Genomic DNA, 20,658 nt, shown 5'->3' with positions numbered 1-20,658 from the left:
CTTTTTCGAACCAAACATCCTCTGGAGAATCCTCTTTCCTATTTCTCTTGCTGGAATTGGGTCTTGAACGGGTCCTAAGGGATCTACTCTAAAACGCAAACAGGTGCCTACATTTAGCATGTAGTTGGGGGAAGTCTTGATCTCAAGATGAGATGGGAGCTGTCTTGTTGTTTCATTGTTTGTTGCCATCTTCCATTCTTATGATCATCAGAAACTGGAGAAACTAACTGCCTTAAATTTATATGTTTCGGTGCAAAAAAATTTCCCCCTCTGTCACAATCCCAAGAAACCAACCCCCCTTGGCTGCGGGGGTTGATGTTTCTGGTGGCAGAGGTGGTGCTGCTGGTAGTGTCGATGTGGGTCTGGGTGTGGCTCAGATCACCTTTCTTTTGTGATGGATGTGTCAACCGGTGCACCAAAGAAGGTGATGGTGATTGCTGACCCAACAAGGGAGTCGGCTGGAGCACTCCAATGGGCTCTTTCTCATGCAGTAGTAGAGAACGATGAGCTCTTTCTCTTACATGTAGACCAACCCATTTCATGGCACAACTCATTCTCTACCTTTCTTAGAAAACCTTCCTCTTAGGGTTTTCCTACTTCCAATTCTTTGTCTCCTTCTTCTTCTTCTCCTTCTTCTCCTTCTTCTTCACTGGAAGGATTAGGTGGTGGTGGTGGAGATAATTCTGATTTTCTAGATGTAATGAAGAGTGCATGTGAAGTTACTCAGCCTAAGGTGGTGGTGCACATAGAAAAGGTGGAAACGGATGGAAAGGACAAGGCCTCTACCATTCTCTCTAAATGTAGAATGCTTTCAATTGAGGTCCTTGTTATAGGCCAACGTCGTAGTCTTTCCAATGCTATAGGGTGAGTTTTCCTGAGTATGGATCACCTCCCGGTCAATGGCGAAAAACAACGTGCTCTTGCTTCTCCACCACGCTATAGTGGTGGGCTTACCTATAAAATAAATAAATAAAATCAAAGGTAGAATTCTTAGTGGACTCCTCCCTCTACTGTGCGGTTCAAAAGCATCAATGAACACATTGTTCTCCCGTGACGGAGCTGATCTGGAATTGAGCCATTAATAGTTAAGATGTGTGGTTCTAAGCTTCTTGATGCCAGTGATTTCCTGTGCGCCTCCCCCTATTCATCTTTGTTCTATAGAAAATAGACCTCCCTTGATTTCAAATAATCTGTGTTTATCACAAAGGGTAAGAAAAAACTAGAGAGAACAATAGCCTAAATGCACAGCAAAACCAGAAAGGCAAACCCTATTGTAAGGGTGTTACAGCTCTGGAAGAGAATCAGAGATGCCTATGATCTGTATGAACACGACAACACAAGAAGGCATTTGTTGTTTTCATATCTCAATTTATATCATAGATAAGTGTTAATTTCAAAAGTGTTTTTTTTTTTCCTTCTAACCAAAGTTGTTCTTATCTGACTCTTATATGAAGTACAGACGTAGGCTGAATGGGGGGAATGCAAGAGGGACAAGAGTGCTAGATACAGCTGAGCATTTGATCGAGAACAGTAAGTGCACATGCATTGGAGTTCAGAAGAAGGGACAAAACGCAGGCTATCTTCTTAACAGCAAAAAATACAGAAATTTCTGGCTTCTTGCATAGGTTGAACAGAATGCCAAATTCCATAGACCTTCCTGTCACCTTGGGTTTCTACTATGGTTTGAGTTCAGCCTAGGAGTTCTCAGTGCACGCCACTTTTGTCGCGTGTTGGAGTTTGCCGAGGCCAATATCTGAAATTTGTTTTTATGTTGTTCGCTAAATCAGATAGCTATTTGCAGAGTGTCATAGTGAATGAATGTGTTCACAACAAAAGCTAACTGATGTGTATTTTGAACATTAGTCCAGTTCTCAAAACCATGAAGAGGCTTAAGACTGAGCTCCACAAACTTTGGAACCTCATTCTACAAAAGTGAAATACCAGTAAATCTAAGCTTGTTACCAAGATTCATATAGCAACTACTGGATCAGATTGACATTTGTTTCTGGTATTAGATTATGTTCTTCTGTCCACCAGAATAGAGAAATGCGCGTAATAAGAAACATAAGTAATACCAAAAATGCACTTAAGCCATTTTTTTTGCAGTACAAATCATGTTAAAGCTTCTTCAGTTTCAGTGAATGTTAAATCCAGTAAGTATCAACCACAGGGGAGATGAATGGGCTACTCAAGTAACTTTGATGTAGTACTCTCAGACGACGAGGGATTTGATGTTGATGATGAGGTAGAGAATCAAGCAGGCATTAACAGAGCTAATACATTGGTTGGATTGGTGCTAGCAGGCAAACCATATCGTAAACAAACAATTTTTGAGAGCCTCCCTACAGTCTGGAACACAGTGAAAGCAATAGAAATTGTGCCAATGCAACGAGATAAATACATGTTTCAATTCAAACATCCACAGGACACATGTTCAATGTGATAGAGGAGTCACGTTGGTCATTATATGGAAACCTCATTGCTGTTGGAGCTATGGAGAGATGACCAACAGTGGAGCTTTACCCATTTAGACTTCTGTTTCCAATTCTGTGACATTCTAAATGATCTTTTCAACATGGAGTTCGGATTCCAACTTGCAACTAAGATTGGTGAACTGTGACTGGGGATACTTATACAGGGAACCCAATTTGTAAAAGGGCTCAGTACTTAAGATACAGGTTCACCATTGGTCGAAGAAGACCCTTGAGGCAGAGCATCATGGCTTGTCGGAGATTTGGAGTACTACATGCTGAAATCAGAGTGAAAGTGGAGAACTCCCATTCTTTTGTGAACATGACACAAGCAATATTGTGGAATGTTATGATTTATTGTATTCCTTTCTAATTGCTATCTAAGTACAACAACATGGTTGTATGCTCTACTATAAATTCAATGCAATATATCCTCTCTTAGAATAAGAAAATTTTGGTCGGTTAATCAAGGAATAGGCTTCTACGGAAGACTGAACCTCGTAAATTCCTTTGTGTTTTGTTAATTTTCTACATTTTGTGTTTTGTCAATTTTCTACATGGCAATAGAGCTCTAGGTTATGGAGATTTGTGGTGTTTGTAGGTCTCATTCAGCCAAAGATCCTCTTCTTCTATTCAAGTTTATGTAGCTATTTTTGTTGCTTTAATCTCCGTTGTTTTGTTGCATTGATCGAGCTAAATTCTTCACTTTATCATTTGTCTTAATGACTTATTAGTATAGCTAAAACTGATCAAGAAGAATCCTCTGATCAGCCCATCAATAAGGCTAAATCTATGTCACATGAAATGAATAATCAAAGTCTCGCTTCTCTTTTGCTAAATGAAAGAAATTATTTGTCATGGTCTCATGTTGTGACTGTTGCTCTTGGAGGTCGATCAGAATTTAACCACATCATTGGTCAACCAAAACCTCCAGAGCCTACTGATCTAAATTTGATGAGTGGCAAGCCAATGATTAGTTTGTTATGACATGGATATTAAATTCCATGGAACCCCATGTGGACGGAATTTTTGCATATTCTAAATTTGCTTTGGACCTGTGGAATGCATTGAGCGAGATGTATGGTCAAGTAGATAATGCATCTCACATCTTTGAACTGCAACGAGAAATTGTTCAGTCTAAACAAGGACATAACCAATCCTTCACTGAACATCTTGAAAACCTCAAAAAGAGGTGGGATGAACTACAACAATATAGGCCTACAACCCAATCTGTGATTGACTACATCAAAAGGGAAGAACAAGATAAAATATTCCAGCTATTGGCAAGTATAAAACTTGAGTTTGAGGATAGCAAAGGATAAGTTCTGATGAATGCAACTTTATCTTCATTTGCTACTATATGTGCTACTATTCAACGAGAGGAAACTCATTGCCAACTAATGAAAATTGATTCTGCAAGTAATAATATTTTTGAAAATTTTGCCTACATGATTACCAACTCTTCTATACAACAAGGTGATAATGGTAGTCGTGGTGGGAAAGGAAAGGAGAAAGGTGCATGGTCTCGCCCTCCTTTTCACTGTGATCATTGCTCTCGCGATAGTCATTCCAAGGAAAAATGTTGGGTCTTACACCATCATCTCCATCCAAGCAAATGTAAGCCATAGGAAACCAAGGTGGTTGCTCAAATAAATTCCCAAGATTTCAAGTTAGCTCTTGAAACTTAGCACAACAGGTTCAACATTTAATTTAGAATCATAGTTCTACCTCTATTGCCACACCTCCAACCGAATCTGGCAACTTGGCAAAAACATAATCTTCATGCCTTCTCTATGCTCTCATTTGCTATCTTCATTTGATTCAAGATTTCATTTCCCAATAACTGTGGTCAATGGGGTTCAAGTGCCTACTAAAGGAAGTGGTCAATTTTATATCTTTTCAAACACATCTAAAGCATTATTTGTTTCTGATTTATCCACTAATTTATTATCTGTTAGCAAATACATTCAAGAATATAATTGCAAAGTCATTTTTTCTCCTCGAAAGGTGTTTTTTCAAGACTGCATCACCAAGAGATGATTGGTGAAGAAAAGCTTCACAACGGATTATATATTTTAGAAACTTCTCCTGAAGCTTTGGTTGCAAAGAAGAATTCCACTAAGCTCTCTCACTTGTGGCATTTACGAATGGGTCATCCATCCAACTGTGTACATCATACCATTGATGCTTTTTTATTGTATGATTCAAAAATTTGTGAACCTTGTCACTTTGCCAAGCAATATAGACTTCACTTTTCTATTAGCTCCTGTATTTCTAATAATTTGTTTGATTTGTTCATTCAAATGTGTGGGGAAGTGCACTAGTTGACTCTCGATATGGGTACAAGTACTTTATAACCTTTACTGATGCCAAGTCTCGATCAACTTGGCTTTATTTATTGAAATCTAAAAATGAGGTTCGATGTGTTTCGTGATTTCTGTTTTATGGTGCAAAATCAGTTCAATACATGTATCAAAATATTGCTTACTGTCAATGGCACCGAATACACCAATCACCCATTTCAGTCATTTCTTCATAGCTTGGGCATCCTCCATCATACATCTTGGGGGTTTGCTTCAGTGCCGCGCATTTAATGCGCAGCACTGAGCTGCCAACAGCTCGGATGAAGCCACGTCCTCCAAAAGAATGCTGACCCTTGATTAAACCCATGTGATCTTTTGGTTGTTTTAAGTGAAATAATAGTTGAACCGAACGGTTCAACGAAGGAAAAACAAACCATTTTTGGACTGACTTACGAACCGAACCGAGGCCTTTCAAAATGGGAGCAAAATCGAGGGAAAAATAGGGCTTTTCTTCGTTCATCTTCTTCATTCCAGCTTGCGAACGAGAGAAAGAGAGAGAGCGCCTGCACACTGCACTGAGGGTTCGTTTCTTCTTCTTCATTCCAGCTTGCCAACGAGAGAAAGAGAGAGAGAGAGCCTGCACTTAGGGTCTTCGTCTTCATTCCAGCTTGCGAACGAGAGAAATACCTTCATTAGGGTTCATTTCTCAAATCTGCTTCTTCATTCTCAAATACCCGAACGAGAGAGAGCTGCAGTGATTTCATTCTCAAATCTGCAAATTAAAGAGAGAGCTGCGTGAAATAGAAGAGAAGAATTTCTTGTAACGGTAAGGATGAACACAGAGGTTAACGAAGGTTTTATCTCATCGATTTTGATCTCCCACTGAGTTGTTTTAACAATTTGGTTCCATATTTTTTCTGTTTTTAAGGGGAAAATAGAAGAAGAAGATGAAAGCTTAGGGCTTCCTGCATTTCGCTTCTTGATAAGCCTCCCATCGAACAAGTTGTCTCATCCCTTAATTTTACCTCAAATTTCAGAATTTCTGTTTTGTATAATAATCCTATTATTTTTGCATATCCTTGTTGAAGCTAAATTAGTTTGGTTTTATAATTTGGTCAACTTTTGTAATTCATCGGGGATGTAATTTACCTTCGATCTCATTGTCTTTACACCTAACATTTGGCTTGGTATTGTTGGACGCTTTGGCGTTTTGGGAAATTAGCTTGTATATGTGCACTTTGTGCTGATGTATGTTTACCTGCTCTAGATGAATGCAAACTTGCAAAAAGTTCCCGGAGAACCAGAAAATGGTGCAGTATTTAAGGATTTATGTATTCTATCAGAAAATATTAGTGAAGATAATGTAAAGGCTGGTGCAGAGTATTCTAGGGAGTTTCAAGAGCAAACTCAGGAGCATATGAATACGAGTATGCTGATGCAGGATTCAGAACATTGGTGCTTGCTTTTTGCGAGCTCAGTGAAGAAGAATAAGAGTTCAAAGAGGAGTTCACAAAGGCCAGGAATTTGGTCACTGCAGATAGGGATGCAAGGATTGATCAAGTGGCAGAGAAGATCGAGAAGGATTTAATTCTTCTTGGTGCTAACTGCTGTTGAGGACAAATTACACATTGGGTGAGTTGGTTAATGATCTCCAAAAAAAAAAATTCTATAAATTTATGGGAAAACGAATTCTTATCTGTGAAAAGCCACACAAGAAGAATTTTGTTTAGAGATTTGATCGAGATTTTATCACTTGTCTCTCCTGTAAAGGCTCCTGAGTGCATTGACAAGCTTGCTCAGGCTGGAATTAAAATACGGGTCTTTGACTGTAGATAAGATGGAGACTGCAACTAATGTTGGGTAAAGTTCCTAGATTTGAATATTGATTTGTTATTTCAAATTCACTTATGGTCAATTTAGTTAGTTGCACTCAACCCTAAAACTGACCTCCCTTTAATATGATGTGCAGTTCACTCTATTGTACCAAGAAGGTGTGCAGAATGTCCTCTTCAGCTGGCTTCAAATATTGGGTTGGATTTAGAATGCATTTTCAAGTGCTGAAATCATCTTCTTCTTCTACAAAAAAGCTTTGGAACTCCAGGCCTTCCGTGTGGGAGGTGAGGTTGTTGGGCTAGAGATCATGGGGCAACCATGTTCACTTGTCTAATCTGGGTTGTGAATTGCCAGATGGTTATTTCTGTAAGTTACCTTAACCGTAACCAAGGTGTTCTCATCGGGGGTTCAATCCTTGTCTGGTATCTTTTCCTTTTGGTTTATGGAAACATTTCACCTGGTACATCCACCACTGCTTATAAAGTCTTCTTTGAAGCCTGTGCTACTGCTCCCACCTATTGGCTTCTCACTTTTTGTAGCCATCTCTAGTCTCTTTCCTTATTTCACATTCTGTGCTGTTCGGAGACAATTCTTTCCCCTATATGATGAGATTCTTCAATGGATAAGAAAAGAAGGGCAATATGAAGATCCTGAGTACTCCCATATGGTGCGATAGAGTTCAGTCTGAACTACAGTAGAAGCTATAAAGCAAGACTCCTAAGAGACAAGCTTCATCACAAGATCTAATTACTTATACTGTTACTTTGAACCTGTAAATATATATTCTTTGTAATTGTTACAAGTAGCTCAGGAATTATAAATTTGGAGGATTTGTTGTTGTCTCAGTCCATTCATTTGTAATTTTCCCCTAAAATAAATTTCAACTATCCCTCCATCCCTTTTGTAATATATTTGTACATAATACATGAGATTAGATCATTTTCCTACAAGTAAATTAAAAATTCATATCGTATTTGATAAAGAGATTATTTGCCAAATTCAAGCAGGGTCTTTATGCACTTAGTTTATGTGGTTTATGCACTTAGTAAATGGTTTAGCTGCGCTTGAAATACACTTTCAATTTACATGAATTGGAAGCAAGTACCTTGGCGCACATGAATTCGATGCCATTTTTTTAACCAACACATAGTAGAGGAATGAAAATAATTTTCAAATTAAAATAGCATGGTGCCATTTCACAATCCAGCAAAAAGACATGGTGCTCATGGTGCCATTTCCGAGGACTGTGAAACAAAATGGTTTTTTCAATGACCTACTATTTTTCGAACCAACAATTTGCTAAGAAGATATGTGATTCATCCATGGTAACGGAGGGCAAAATTTTTGAAGAAAAATTGAAAAGAACAAATTTAATTTGCCTTCACATTTTAAATTATAAAGGGTTTTTTGAAACAGCATAGCGCCGTTTCACACCTCTGCCAAACGGCACCACGCCATTTCGTCACTGTGATCACAGTTATGAATTTCGTCACTGTGATCACAGTTATGAAAAGGCATGGTGCCGTTTTGTAGGTGTTGGAAATGGCGCCATGCCCTTATAAAAATTTAAAGGGTTTCATACTTAATTTTTAAAAATGGCATGGTACCGTTTCACACCCCTATGAAACGGCACCATGCCGTTTCGTCAATGTGATGAAAAGGCATGGTGCCGTTTTGCAGGTGTTGGAAACGGCACCATTCCCTTTTAAATTTTAAAGAGTTTCCATGCCTAGTTTTTAAAAGGGCATGGTGCCGTTTCAAACCCCTGCGAAACGGCACCATGCCGTTTCGTCACTGTGATGAAAAGGCATGGTGCCATTTTGCAGGTGTTGGAAACGGCACCATGCCCTTTTAAAATTTAAAGGGTTCCATGCCTAATTTTTAAAAGGGCATGGTGCCGTTTCGTCACTGTGATGAAAAGGCATGGTGCCGTTTTGCAGGTGTTGGAAACGGCACCATGCCCTTTTAAAATTTAAAGGGTTCCATGCCTAATTTTTAAAAGGGCATGGTGCCGTTTCACACCCCTACGAAACGGCACCACGCCGTTTTGTCACTGTGATGAAAAGGCATGGTGCCGTTTTGCAGGTGTTGGAAACGGCAACATGCCCTTTTAAAATTTAAAGGGTTCCATGCATAATTTTTAAAAGGGCATGGTGCCGTTTCACACCCTGCAAAACGGCATGGTGCCATTTCGTCACTGTGATGAAAAGGCATGGTGCCGTTTTGCAGGTGTTGGAAACGGCACCATGCCCTTTTAAAATTTAAAGGTTTCATGCCTAATTCTTTAAAAAGAATGGTGCCATTTCATGCCCCTGGGAAACAGCACCACGCCGTTTTTGCAGGTGTTTGAAACGGCATGATCATAGTGACAAAACAACATGGTGCCATTTCCCAGGGGTATGAAACGGCACCATGTCCTTTTAAAATAGAGATTTGTCTCCTCGAGCACATTACCTTCGATGCCAAAGTATCCCAAGGGTTTCGCTATTCAAGAAAGCATTGAAGGCTCTAAAGTAGGTGCTGGAAACGACACCATGCCCTTTTAAAATAGAGATTTGTCTCGAGCACATTACCTTCGATGCCAAAGTATCCCAAGGGTTTTGCTGTTTAGGAAAGCATCGAAGGCTCTGAAGCTAAGGTTCTCTTTTATGTTGTTGGAATGACGTGTTCTACTTGTGCTGGCTCCATGGAGAAAGCTATCAAACGACTTGCGGTTTAAAATTTGAAACGGCGTGGTGCTGTTTCACGGTCCTGCAAACGCAATGGTGCCGTTCTGTGCAACTGTGAGATGTAACCATGGCCTTTCATTAAATGAACTGTACCTACCTTTAAAATTTTAAAAGGCATGGTACCGTCTTGCAGGACAGTGAAATGGCACCATGCTGTTTCAATTTGGGAAAAAAATTTCGCTCCTCTGTTATGCGTTGGTTTAAAAATATGCCATCGGATTTGAGTGCACCATACTGTTTCAAATTCTAAAGGGTTTACATAAGCGCATCATTTAAATGGTGAAACAAATTAAATTTGTGCTTTTCATTTTTTCTTCAAAAATTCCCCTCCTTTGCCATGGATGAATCACATATCTTCTTAGCAAATTGTTGGTTCGAAAAATAGTATCGTTTCCTGCATTGCAAGCATCATTTGCTATAATCAAAACCTAATCTTGATAATATAGATATATATGATATACCAGTCTTACTAGATGGAAATCTAATCTTGATAATCTAGATATGGATAATCTCTTAGTTTCTCTAAATGCTCAATGGTTCAAATCCTTACATATACATGCCTCTGCTTCTAACCATAATCAGAGAAGTGGGGTGTGGGACAGCGAGGGGGCTGAGAGAATTATGATAATACAACTGTACAAAAAATTAATGAAACCAACTTAGGAGGGTAATTATCATTGATGCAAGGAGTTACGAGAACTGTTCCAAATACAGAGTTACCCCCAGGCCTACTATCCAGGCATACAGAAAAATCTCTGAATTGCAATTCCACCATTTGTCAAGCGACTCAATTATGTGTGCTTAGTGCATAACGGTTAACACGGACTAATACATAACAAAGGGAAGAATAATTGTAGAACAAGTTCATCTAATGATTAGTGAAACCCAGTAGATCATCCGAGCAATCATCTCATACTTGACTCTTTGCTGCCATCTCTATTGTTTTTCATATACCTTGCACATAAAAAAAATCAATAGCTTCAGAAAATTCACTGGAAAATAAAATCAAGGTAAGCATTCTCTGTTCAGATAGTGCCAGATTCTGTAAACCATATTGAAAGTGGCAGATGTCAGTCGACCAACACTGAGACCAACATTCAGCAATTACAACCTTTACAAGGAATTAAGTAGGGATGTTTTAGGCCACATTCAAAGAGGATGAAAGCTAATTATGAGACTCATGGTGGTGACTACACTAGAAGAGACACAGATTCTCTTCTCATCTTAAGTGACCCAACTATGGTAAACACCAACAGGAAGAGGCAAACATCCCTCCCCAATACCCATTAAGTAAACAAATAATGCAATTCCTCAAAAAATAATTTAGATGACAAAGCGTACAGGCCCAGCATTACCATCATGGAAGGAAATGACCAAACTCCTATCTGCAGGAATTCAATCCACACAGCTCAAGAAAGCACGAAGAAGGATGAAGGCCTACTGGAACACAACACCCCCCCCCCCATAAGAAAAGAAAAAAGAAAAAGAAAAAGAACCCTTCACAAATCAATTTGAAAGGACGAGGGATTTTAGAACCATCAAAACAAATCCAGCACTATAGGGTGGGGGAAAGACAATCCTTAAGCCAGCAAAGCATCAGAACAGAACATATATACATTGTCCCAGCAGGACTGATATGAGTTAATTCATTATTTCTCGGATTATCAGCCATTTTAGAGGAAAAAAGTATTTAATAATATTGATTGTAAATCAACCAATTCCAAATTTATCAATAATATTGCCATTCCAGATCAGAGACTAACTATTTCGGGGGGGAAGAAAAGCCATTTGTGTGTACACAAATCAAAGCAAAACGAAAGAAAAGGGACACTCTTGTGGCAATTGATTGATTCATGGTATAAGAAATAAATTCAAATACTTATACATCCCAGCATGAAGCCACATAGCTGTGCAACAAGCCCTAACAAATGCATACGAAAACATCGTTACAGCTACCATGGTATGTTTCCAAGTTGAAAGGATAAAAATAATCTATCGGTAGAATATGAAGACACCGGATTTGACATTATTATTATTATTATTATTATCATTAAAATGTAGACCATGGAGAGGAATCAATAATCAAAACAGACCTGGGTTTTGTACCAACCAAACGAAACAACAGTGGCATCACAAGGAAATTAAGGAATCCAAGAATACCTGCAGTTTCAAAGCAATGGATCAGCACGGTTTTATCCGAAAAACTAAGAACAGAATAGAGACGAGTCTGAAGGATTTAAGATCAGAGCAGCAGCTGTTTTTATGACAAGGAAGCAAAATGCGGGAAGCCCCAAGCTTTCTTCTTCTTCTTCTTCTTTCCCTAAAAAAAAAGAAAAAATATGGAACCAAATGGTTAAACAACTCAGTAGGAGATCAAAACCCTCAAACTTTGATGAGATAAAGACCTCTGTTTTCGTCCTTACCGTTGCAGGCAGCTCTCTCTCATTCGGTTATTTGTCCCTAACCTCTCTCTTTCTCTCCTCCTTCGCAGTTCGCACGATTTCAGGTTTCAGCTGGAAACAAGAACCTTCGTCATCGTCTGAAGCAAGAACCCTTGTCGTCTTCTGAAGCAAGAACTCCGATTGTCGTCGGAATCTCTCGTCGTCGAGAGAACTTTTCGGAGCTCTCTCTCTTTCTCTCGTTCAAACGCAGTTTAGAGAATGAAGAAGAAGCGGGGGTTTTACTCGTTTTAAAATTTTCAGTTGCCTCGGTTCGGTCCTTTAAAACTGGTTCGGTCCTTTAAAACCGGTTCAGTCTACCGGTTATTTCACTTAAAACAATTAAAACCTCACATGTCAAAAATCAACGGTTATTATGCAATTAGACTTCGTGGCTGCATCTGGTCCGTTTGCAGCTCAGTGCTGCGCATTTAATGCGCAGGGCTGAAGCAAACCCCTACATCTTGTGTTGTCACTCCCCAACACGATGGAGCTGGACGTAAGAATCATCATTTTCTCATGGTGACTCGTGCTCTTATTTTTGCTGGTAATATGCCTAAGACATATTGGTCAGATGCAATTCACACAAGTTTCTATCTCATTAATTGTCACTTTAGGTGTGTGCAAAACCCCTTGATGTTTGGACTTGATCTGAGCCTTCAATTCCCTGTTTTGAAGTTGTTGTTCTGATTGGTCGACTCATTGGTCGACTGGACCAGTCGACCAATCAATCGACTAATTGATTCTGTTTTTGAAATTTAAATCATGGCTACTCTATTTAAGTCTAATCTTGGGAATACTCCGCCTCATCTGCCTCCTAAGCCTCTGGAACGAGTTAGAACCCTATTCTAATCGATTCCCTTGCATCCTTGGTTGATATCTTGCAAGAACTCAAGCAATCTTCATCCTCTTGCATCAAAGGTATGTGTATGATCTCTTTCCTCTCTATCTCTGATTTTCTTTTCTTAAATCTGTTCTTGATTGAGATCAGGAAGATGATGCTGCATTCTTGCAACCATCTATTCCATGATCTCATCATGTTCCTTGAGATCCATGATCATCATCATGATCTCAACCCTTGCCAGTTAAATCCTGGAAACCCTAACCCTCGCAACCCTAACCTTGTGTGGTCATCTGGAGAACCTTTGGCAATTCCCCATGAGAGGGAAACCTTTTGGGTGAAATTTATATGAACCTCAAGAACACTTGTGAGGACCTTTGGAGACTTTCCCTAGAGCTCTCTCACCTTTGAAAGAAGATAAAATGAAGTTGGAATGTGGAAATGAGGCTTATAATGCGAATTTTCGCATTTTGTCTGCATTGGTCGAGTGAATGGTCGACTGGGTCAGTCGACCATTCACTCGACCAATGGTCACAGAGACCTCTTTTGCTGTTGAATTTTTGAAAAATGTGATTTTTGCCTTATGGATTATTGTTTGATGACTATATGGATATATTTGAGCATGATTTAAGTTTTCAAATCATTTGGACTTGTGGTTTATGTTGAAACTTCGAAATTCGGTATTTTGATGTTCTCAGTTTTGCAGAATGGTTACTCTGAGAAGTGAGCGTGGTGAATCCAGTGGTCAAGGAGGTAGTGAAATACCTCAAGGAGGTGGTGAAATACCTCATGGAGGTGGTGAGATACCTAATGTCGATCAGGGTACCCATGAGATACCCGGTGCCCCGAATGTTGGAAGTTTCCGAGATATTGCCAATATTATGGGCAATATGATGCAGCAGACAAGCGGCTCGGTTCAACCGGATGTTGGTGGGTTTCATGACTCGCATAATGAGACTCGAGCTGGTGCTAATGTGAATCCTAATGCCGCAGATCCCGAATGCGGGAGGTTTAGTTGGAACTCCTCATACTCACCCGATGGAGAGTTTTCCGAAGATGCAAGTACCCACTTTCACTGGAGTTACCAAGGACCCCTTGTTTCCTAACAAGTGGCTTCGTGAGTTGGAGAAAGCTTTCCGACATCTGCAATGCTCGGAAGCTCAGAAGATTCTGTTTGCTGAACAAAAGTTACAACAAGAAGCCGATGCATGGTGGATCTCCACTCGGCTGTTTTGGAAGGTTTGCATGCGGGAGTTGTAACTTGGGAGTTGTTCAAAGAGGCTTTTTGTATGAATTACTTCCCGAGGCGGTGAAAGATGCGAAGGAAGCTGAGTTCATGGTTCTTACACAAGGATCTCTGTCGTGTTGGAGTACCAACGAAGTTCGAGGAGCTTCATTTCTTTGCTCCATATTCTCTGAAGGTTGACCTCGCCAAAGCGAAGAAGTTCTTCAAAGGACTGCGCCCTGCCATTAAAGCTTACCTCACAGTCCAGCCTATAGTGAGCTATGCTCAAGTGGTACAGAACTCGAAGAAATTGGAAGAAACAGAGAAGGAAAGTGCACGTGTGCAAAAGCCCTGGCAGCCAAGGAACCCTGGTTTGGTGGATCGTAATGATCGGCGTTTTGTGAGACCTACACCCTACCCCACTCCTACCTTTCAGCCTAAGAGTGTAGGTCAGAACTCGGGTTTTCAGCAGCCCGGCCCGGTTTTAGACAAGGTATGGCGGAAACCGACCACCAGCAAGTGCAAGTGCTAGGCCTTTTGTTCAGAAGCCCTCTGTTGCAGCCACCCCTGTTGGACCCAGCAATCCTGTTTGCTTCTACTGCAAGCAAGCTGGTCATTTCGCTCGTGCCTGTCCGAAGCGGCCTGCCCAACAGCCTGCTCCGGTGGTGAAGAGTGCTCCTGCTCCTCTCCTCCGGTAGAGTTTTCGGTATTTCCAGTCTTTGGCGAGGATCCAAGCCATGAAGTGATTACGGGTACATTGTTAGTTGCTTCTATTTCGCATTTGTCTTATTTGATACGGGTGCATCTCATTCGTTCATGTCATCTCGCATTCATCAAGAAGACTAACCTAATCCCCGAGAAGTTGTCTAGTTGTTTATTGATTAGTACACCTACCGGTCCTGTTGTGAAACTAGATAAGGGGTTATCTAAATGTCCTGTGTTGATTGGTGAGAAGAACTTGGAAGCCAATTTTGTAATTCTTGATATGAAGGACTTCGATGTTATTTTGGGGATTGATTGGTTAACAGCCCACAAAGATGTGTTTCTTTGTTCCTCAAAGAAGATTCAGTTCCATATTTGTGGAAGTCCGGTCTTAGAATTTCATGGTGAAAAGAGAAGGGTTTGTAAGAAGGTGCTGTCTGCACTGATGCAAGTCTATGCCCTAGTGGATGATGCTTCAATTGAAGGCAAGGGTAAAGTGGAGAAAAGAGTCGATGAAGTCAGGGTTGTCTGCGACTTTGTTGATGTCTTCCCTGATGATCTATCGGGAGTGCCTCCAGACAGGGATGTCGAGTTTTCTATTGATCTCGTCCCTGGTGCCGCTCCGGTATCTAAAGCTCCGTATAGGATGGCTCCTACTGAGTTGAAAGAGTTGCAAAATCAGTTGAATGAGCTTATTGATAGAGGTTTCGTACAGCCTAGTGTATCACCTTGGGGAGCTCCGGTCTTGTTTGTCAAGAAGAAAGACGGTAGTATGCGCTTGTGCATCGACTACCGTGAGTTGAATAAGTTGACTATCAAGAATAGATACCCGCTGCCCAGAATAGATGATCTCTTCGATCAGTTGAAGGGTGCAGTTGTGTTCTCAAAGATTGACTTAAGGTCCGGATATCACCAATTGAAAGTGAAGTCTAGTGATATCTTCAAGACAGCTTTCCGAACACGGTATGGTCACTACGAGTTTAGAGTCATGCCCTTTGGATTGACCAATGCTCCTGCGGTGTTCATGGACCTCATGAACCGAGTATTTCACGATGTGCTTGATAAATTTGTGATTGTTTTCATTGATGACATCTTGATCTATTCGAAGAGCGAAGAAGAGCATGCGAGTCATCTAAGTTTCACTTTGCAAAGGTTGCGAGAAAAGAAGTTGTACGCTAAGTTTAGCAAGTGTGATTTCTGGCTTAAGAGAGTAGTATTCCTTGGCCATGTGGTTTCAGCCGAAGGTATTCGTGTCGATCCTGAAAAGGTTCAAGCTGTGGCTGATTGGGAAAGACCGAAGTCGGTAACGGAAATAAGAAGTTTTCTTGGATTGGCGGGTTACTACAAAAGGTTTATTGAGAATTTTTCTCGGTTGGCTGCTCCTATGACTAAGTTGACCAGGAAAGAAGAAAAGTTTTTTTGGTCTGACGCCTGTGAGAAGAATTTCCAAGAGTTGAAAGATAGATTGACAAGTGCCCCGGTTTTGACTATACCTAATAGTTCCGGTGGTATGACAGTTTATACCAATGCGTCAAAGATTGGATTGGGTTGCGTATCGATGCAACATGGCAAGGTCGTAGCCTATGCTTCTCGGCAATTGAAAGATTATGAGCGGAATTACCCCACTCACGATCTAGAACTTGCCGCTGTTGTCTTTGCTTTGAAGATTTGGAGACATTACCTCTACGGTGAGAAGATTGCCATTTTCACGGATCATAAGAGTTTGAAGTACTTCTTTACCCAAAAGGAGTTGAACATGAGACAAAGGAGATGGTTGGAACTAGTCTCCGATTATGATTGTGATATTCAGTATCACCCTGGGAAGGCAAACGTTGTTGCTGATGCTCTTAGTAGGAAGAACCAGAAGAAGACGTTGGATTTGAATGCTTTGAGTTTACCATTGTGGTCTTCTATTGAGAGTTTTGATTTGGAAATTGTCCCTGAGAATTCTGATTTTATTCTTTCTGCCATGACGGCAAGATCTGGTCTTAGAGATAAGATTGTTGCTCTGCAGAGTTCCGATCAAGAGCTTTTGATCAAAGTTGAGAAGATTTCTTCGAATCCTGAGTCGGACCCCGACTTTGGTATATCCATGGATGGTGCTTTATTGTTTAGAGGAAGACTGTGCGTGCCTGCAAACGAAGAAATTAAGAAAGAAATATTGAAGGAAGCACCCCAGTCAGTCTTTACTATACACCCGGGAAGCACCAAGATGTACAAGGACTTGAAGGAACATTTTTGGTGGATTGGTCTGAAGGCTGATGTTGATGATTTTGTTGCCAAGTGTGAGACTTGCCAACGTGTGAAAGCCGTTCGACAAGCCCCATCTGGATTACTTCAACCTCTTCCTATTCCTAGTTGGAAGTGGGAGGATATCTCTATGGACTTTGTGACTAGCTTGCTTCGGACAAGTAAAGGCAATGACACTGTGTGGGTGATTGTTGATAGGTTGACCAAATCAGCCCACTTCATTCCTATGAAGATCACTCATACTCTGGATAAGCTAGCAAGGCTTTATGTGGATAATGTGGTTCGTCTGCATGGTGTGCCATTGAGTATTGTTTCGGATCGTGATCCTAGGTTCACCTCAAGGTTTTGGAATAGTTTGCAGAAGGCCTTGGGAACCCAATTGAACTTGAGTACAGCTCATCATCCACAATCGATGGAAAATCCGAGCGGACAATTCGGACATTGGAAGACATGCTCGGATCTTGTGTGGTGGATATGGGTGGTAATTGGGATGAACACCTAGCTTTGGTTGAGTTTGCCTATAACAACGGTTATCAAGCAACAATAGGCATGGCTCCATTCAAGGCTTTGTATGGCGGTACTTGTAGGACACCTTTTTGTACTGGATCGAGACAAGTGAAAGAAAAGTCTTAGGTCCTGAGATGATTGAAGCTACGAGTGCTATGGTAGATATGATAAGAGAAAGGATTAAGTCCGCATGGTCAAGACAAAAATCTTATGCTTGATAAGAGAAGGACCGATTTGGAATTTCAAGTTGGAGAGAAAGTCTTTACGAAGGTTTCACCAATGAAGGGTGTGATGAGATTCAATGTTAAGGGAAAGCTTAGCCCTCGTTTCATTGGACCTTTCGAGATTTTGGAAAAGGTTGGACCTATTGCGTATCAATTAGCATTACCTCCGCCTCTTGCTGGTGTTCACAATGTGTTTCATATTTCGATGCTCCGAAAATACATAGAGAATCCGGAACACATTTTGCAGCAAGCACCTGAAGGACTTAGTGCTGATTTGACCTACGATGAAGAACCGGCCGAAATCTTGGATAGGAAGGACAAGCAGCTGCGGAATCGCACCATCCCTTTGGTGAAGATTCAGTGGAAGAACCATACCCCTGAAGAAGCTTCTTGGGAGAAGGAAGAAGACATGAAGGAGAAGTTTCCTTACCTCTTTGGAAGCACAGGTACGCTTTCAATTTCGAGGACGAAATTTCTTTAAGGGGGGGAGAATGTAAAACCCAGCCCTAACCTTGACTCGGAAACCTTGTTATTTGTAGGTCCAGTGACCCAAAGTAAAGTAAGAAGTCAGCTTTGGGCCATCCCAGTGGAGGACTTGGTGTCTGGCTTTGAATCCATGAGAGTTGATGATGAAGTTCTATTTATGGAAACTGAATCTTGATGAAGATCGGATTAGTTGATGGACTTGGAGTGCTCTCTATCTTGGTTTGAAGGCATTTCTACCTATTAGGTAAGTCACTTGATATGTGTGCAAAACCCCTTTAGGATTGGATTTGATCTAGGCCTTCAATTCCCTGTTTTGGATTTGTGGTCGCATTGGTCGACTGGACCAGTCGACCAATCCACTCAACCAATGGGTGCTGTCTTTGGCAATTAGGTCTTGCTTGCTCTATTTAAGTCCAATCTCGAGTCTACTTCGTATTTGCTGCCTCCAGACTCTTTGGAACGAACTAAAGACCTCTGCAAGTCATCTCCCTTGCATCCTTGGTGATTTTCTTGACGGATCTTCGTCAAAACTCTTCCTTTTTGCATCAAAGGTATGTCTACACTCTCTTCTTCTCCTCCATCTCTGTTTTTCTTTCCTTTTTGAGTTGAGACAGTAGAGGAGATGCTGCATTCTCTGTTGCAAACATCTCTGGACTTGTCTCTCATGATCATCCTAAGGATTAATGGCTAAAACAATGATCTTAACCATGATCATTGCAAGCTTTTGAAGGAATCATGATCAAACCATGATCTAGTCTTTGTTTAACTTCGATTTGAATTCGATCTCCTTGGATCTTCTATATTGATCATGTTAGTAGTCAATTGCTGTGTTTTCTTTTCATGATCCATGATCTATCAATCTCTAGTTGTTTCTCTTCTACCATACCATGTTTTCTTCATGAATCATGATGGTTACATATATGGTAGGTTTTGTTTCCTTATTTAGATTTATGCTTTTAAGCCTATTTCCTTGAAGATCTAAGTATGCTTTTCATGATACCTTTACCTGAAGCAATGATCCATTCTCCTATTGTTCTTGTCTTTGATTTCTATCTTGAATTCTTCAAGATCCATGGTTGATCTAATTATGGTAACTTTTTGTTTCCTAATTTGGATCTTGATGGCTTGATTCGATTAGTGTTTTGAGGTCCCCTATATGTTAGGATACTACTGATGTAGTTTACCCCTTGATTAGTACCCTTTTGAACCACCAAATTCGGATTTTATATCTTAAAACTCTGTTTTTTTAGGCTACTGTCTGCATTGGTCGACTGGACCAGTCGACCAATCCACTCGACCAATGAGTACAGCAACTCCAGAATTGGTCTGTGTTGGATGTTTTGGTATCTTTTCTGTTAGGGATTTTTCCTAATATGTTGTATACACTTGTTTAGGACCTTCTTCTCAAGTTTGCCAAGATCTTACTTGATTTCTTAGGATTCCTTTGCGAGTTATAAAAGGTAAGGATGGTTACTTCTTTAACAACATAAATTGCATATCCTAGTTTCTATATTTGAATCTTGTTAAGTTATTTCTTTAATTAGATTCTTATAATGTTATACTATTGTAGTACTGTCTTGATATCAGTAGCATTACTTATTTATATTGAATTGACTCATGTATGATTTACTTACCAGTTATATACAAAGTGATTGTGATTATTGATTTCTTTCCATATATGAAGTTACCATATATGTGATGATATGAATTGATGCATGTGTATGCTTAAGTATGGTTTGGAAAGGAGAGGTGTCCTTTTGACACTTTTGTCCTTGGACTACTACGGGAATATTATAGGATGTTTTCGGAGATGCCCTCTGGACACCTTCCTAAACTGTTGGATGACATATCTAGGATTGTCTAGTAGTGTTTGGCTAGGATGTCCTGTTATGTCAGACCCTAATCGGAGGGGTATTGAGACCGAACGACCCGTGGTAGCAATGGGGATTCATGGGCGCTCAAGACCGGTAACCAACCCGTGAGAGGACAGGAATCACATTGTGGGGGCCATTTATTGGTAGGGTTGCATATGGTTAGACTTGGGCTCACGGGCGCTCAAGACCGGTAACCAACCCGTGAGAGGACGTGAGAGCTTCCCGTTTACCATATGTGGATGATCAATAGGGTTGATGAGTCCGTAGTTAGGGACTATGAGGACTCTAGTGTGAAGGATACCGGAAAGGATCGTCAGGGACGAGGAATGGACGTATCTGGATCTGACTTGATGTAACTAAGTAGAAGACTTGCATTTGGCTAGGCTTTACCCTGACATGCGCCGGTACTTAGACCAATGGTGATGTGAGAGAGTGGTGACCTATACCCCCAGCCATGGAATGTCCCGAGGGATGCCGGACCCATTACCAACTGATGATGAGTGATTGAGACCTTCCTAAAGAAGTACGGTGCTATGACTTAAAGCATGTCCGCCAATAGAGACCACATATATAGAGTTAGATTCATTCATTCATTGCTTGTCTCATACCATATTGCATTTATGTTTGTTCTCAAATCCCGCCATTTATGTTATTATGGATTTAATCGCTTTACCGAGTTTCTTTGAAACTCATTCCTTTATTGTACAATGTTTGTTAGACTATTCTGCAGTCTTCGAATATTATGACGGCCCCTATGAAGAAGCGCAAGGAGAAG

At 40.5% G+C, this 20,658-nt stretch overlaps 1 long non-coding RNA gene and 1 pseudogene across 1 annotated transcript; both read left to right on the top strand.

The window, feature by feature from the left end:
• The first annotated feature begins 394 nt into the window (after positions 1–394).
• Positions 395–1,625, top strand: LOC149022716 (uncharacterized; annotated as a pseudogene).
• Positions 1,626–5,294: 3,669 nt separating this feature from the next.
• LOC149022715 (uncharacterized) lies at positions 5,295–7,586 on the top strand. The gene is made up of 3 exons (XR_016172037.1): positions 5,295–5,600; positions 5,703–6,634; positions 6,744–7,586. It is a non-coding gene; the product is annotated as an uncharacterized LOC149022715 (long non-coding RNA).
• The last annotated feature ends 13,072 nt before the right edge of the window (positions 7,587–20,658 follow it).

The sequence above is a fragment of the Hakea prostrata genome, chromosome 3, assembly GCF_041222555.1.
Source record: "Hakea prostrata isolate BN-2017 chromosome 3, UWA_Hpros_2, whole genome shotgun sequence".
Taxonomy (NCBI): Eukaryota; Viridiplantae; Streptophyta; class Magnoliopsida; order Proteales; family Proteaceae; genus Hakea; species Hakea prostrata.
The sequence above is the reverse complement of the archived record's forward strand: the minus strand, read 5'-3'. Positions and strand labels throughout refer to the sequence as shown.